This window comes from the organism of the source record quoted next, unplaced genomic scaffold (genome assembly GCF_019419815.1).
Source record: "Pyrus x bretschneideri cultivar Hongxiangsu unplaced genomic scaffold, Pyrus_bretschneideri_v1 Contig7, whole genome shotgun sequence".
NCBI lineage: Eukaryota > Viridiplantae > Streptophyta > Magnoliopsida > Rosales > Rosaceae > Pyrus > Pyrus x bretschneideri.
The window spans coordinates 3,993,901-3,997,666 of NW_025999809.1; positions in this window are offsets into that span (position 1 = coordinate 3,993,901).

Sequence of the window (3,766 nt, forward strand, 5' to 3'; positions counted from 1 at the left end):
AATAAGTTTTAGAGCCACTTTAGTAGGCATGGGCACCTTGTCACTCTTCATAATAGCAAACATCTCTAAAGGTGAACCAGACTTAGCCTCAGATGGACGTTTTGGCACAAACTTCGGCACTGAAGGCATGGAGGAACTTCTACTTTGGGCAATCTTATCAGCAATTGAACAAGTAGCCTTCAAAACAGCAGGCGCCACCGACACAGATCTAGCAACCTCATTTTTCTTGCTCTTGGAAAAAGTCAAGTCAATCATAAGCTTGGGAGCAGCTGGTGAACCCTTGCAAGCAGCGGAAAAAGTCTTTGGTTTCTTCTTAATGGGTCTCTCTTGAGCAACTGGTGAACCTTCACGAGTAGCGGAAGAAGTCTTCGGCTTCTTCTCAGCAGGCATCTCTTGAGTAGGTAGGGAAGGCCTTTTTTTCCCACCTTCATTTGTAGCAGGCTCCACCACAGTGATAGGACGAGCCAACGCTTTGGCCTTGATTCGTTTTATCTTCTTTCTCAAGGGCAACCAACTTTTTTCCCTACGAAGATGACTAAGCAGCTAATGCCACTCATGGTACTCAGAGGAGATACTTAAAGCAACATGCATTTTCTTCATATCCGGAGAAGTCTTAGGAGTTGAGCCAAATTTCGAATCTACAAAAGCAGCAGGAGACAATCAGAAAATTAAAAAGCAACTTAGCACAAATACAAGGCAGCTGAGAGATTAAGCAGCTTACTTACCGGATATGAAGACCGTGGGAACATGTAGCTCGGGGGAAAAATTAGATTCCCATTCTCCACTTATCTTCAAAGTCTCCTTGGCCCAGTCATGATCTCGTTTGCTTGAATTATCAAAAAGCTTATGGCGAGATCACAGCTACCCAACTTCTTCGATGTGGCCTATGTCAAAGAAGTACCAAAATTCATTGACGGTCAAATCTAAGTCAAAGAATTGGCTAAGATTGTGGAATCCCACCATCAAACGGACCGTATTCGGAGAACATTGAGCGGGGGCACATCTCATGGAGCAGAGCACTTCTAGAGTATTGTGTAAGTTTTCTACGAAACTTAACTACACCATCTTCATAACTTTGACCCTCATAAGAAATATAACTCTGCCACTCATTTGTTACATAACGGTGAGGTTCATAAGAACCATACTTACCCAAAAATTGGTTTTCATCTCCAATACTAGTAGTTTCACTTAGGCAAGACAACACACTACTAGTACAAACAATAGACATCTCCTTCTTAGCTTGAACATAAACAACAACTGGACTTGAAATCAAGTTATTCACTAGTAGAAGGGTCTGAATATCTTCATTGCACTCTAATAATCAGTTTGGTTCATCTCCATATAATGAGTATTTCAACAGAAAGCCTCCTGATGAAAAACTTGGAAACCTCAAAGTTAATTGCGTACACAAATCCTTATAACTAGTATGTAGATAAAGTGACACAATTACTACACAATCTTCATGTACACACTTTAACACTTTAACAATGGACATGATCTGCCCAAAAAAAAAAAAGAACATAAAGTTAAATTGATGCTGCACATAAATAATTGCAACACAAAACGCCAAAAAGGATTAAATAATCCATTAACTCATTTCTAATCCATTGTCCTTTAAATAAATATTTATATAAAAACTGATGCTACACAAGTATTACGCTTATTATATAAAAATGATGTTGCACAAGTATTACGTTGAAAATTATTAAATGCTTATAGGGGGTTCCCCCCACCCCCACCCCCAAAACTTATGTCAACTGATTTTGCAAGATTCTATGAGTTGATACTGCACAAATATTACGTTGAAAATTCATGTTTATATAAAATTGATGTTGTACAATGATGATGCACAAGTATTACGCTGAAAATTATTAAATGTTTATGGTGGTTCTCCCCACCCCCCCCCCCAAAAAAAAAAAAAAAAAACTTATGCCAACTAATTCTGCACAATTCTATGAACTGATGCTGCATAAATATTAATAATCTTCGCCAAATACTACACCAACTCATAATACATTCCAATTCTAACAAATATGTGTATGATAAGTATACTGCAAAAAACAAAATGAACTTCAATGAAAAACAAAAGCAGCACAACAAAAAATCACCTTCGTCAAACACTCGATCAAATAAGGTCAAACCGAATCAAAATCTTCAAAACTAAAAAAACGTGATTGCAAAAAGCAAGAACAAAAAATTAAAAAAAATCAATGCTACCAATAAAAAAAAACTAAAAAATTAGACACTCTTTCAAAATCCAAACCAAAATAAATTAAAAAACACACAACACTTCGAAAATCTAAATCGGAACACATAAAATGCAGAGAGGTAAACTTGAGAGAAACACTCACCCTCGAAGAAAACTTGAATGATTCAAATATAAGTTATGGCGAGAGATAATTGAGGGACATGACGAAATATAAATCGGAACAAATAAAACTTCAGAAAGAAAGAAAAACAACAGAGAAACGAAAATATGATTTGAATAATTCGAATCATCGCTAATCACTATTTAACAGAATACGTAACTCCATTTCTAACAAAAAAAAAGGGACATGACGTTATCTTATGCGCGTTTAAAAAATATCTTTTATTAAAATGTTTAAACTTGTTGTCTCAATATATAATTAAGTATTGAAAGTATACTCTAAGTATAATTTTCTCAAATTAGACGCATGATAATTACATGACTGCCAAAGGATAATCGTCGGAGAAGTCCTACGCGAGGAGGAGGTTATCATTTATCATGGCCTAGTCAAATCCCTTCCTTAAAACATTGTTTGACTTCCCAAACAATCATATGTTGCATGCATTTTCGGTTCTTTGGAGTAGGAGGGTAAGTGAGCCCAATAGGCCCATCCTCAATAGTGACTACCAACTACCAAAGCCCATTCGTAAAGAAACTGGTGATTTTTGTTTCTATTTTTTTCTTTTTTCTTTTATGGACTAGAACAAGAACTGCTTAGCAATTTTCTCTTTCCTTGTAAATGGAAAGTTTGAAGTTTGACTCACTTAAATGATGAATTCAATACCTTCATTGTGTGTCTTAATTCGTTTCATTTAATAAACAGATTAAGAGGTTCTAAATGAGTTACATGAGTGGTGCGATGTTATCATTTGATATATGGATAGAGTTCAGGTTGATGATTCATGTGACTCGTTTATCTATTCGAGTTGGAGATTGATGAAGGGAGTTGAGGTTTCACAAAAAAATATATATAATTAACAATATACATGGAGAATAGCTCAATTCCATATAAGCACATAAAGTTAAGATCACTTCATTCCCGTTGTGAGCACTCTCAACAATTCGTAATCGTATATGGGTTGGAGAGTTTTTACCCGTTTAATGCCTCGACACAACTCTCCGTATTGCCACTCGTATTCTGTCTTCCTACCATAACAACTCAAAGGAAAAACAAAATGTTTTCACATAGAAGTCCTTGGTAACATCCTAGTTAGAGAAAAAAAAAAAAAAAAAACCACCTCAAATTCAATACTTTATACAATATGAATTTTAATAATGCAATGAAGTTGGACTCTCGCATTGATTTGAATGAATAAATCATTTCCATAAAGATAAATCTTGCCATCCTTGGCAATAGAATAACAAGCATTCCGTTACGGTAGAATGTGTATTTCTATTACTATAAAATTCGTGAAAGTCACTAATAGGGTTACCATTATCTTTTTTGTAATGAAGAATTTTGTATGTGCGTGCTATGAAAAAGGAAGTGAAAAACCTAACTTACGTTGAAGAGAAAAA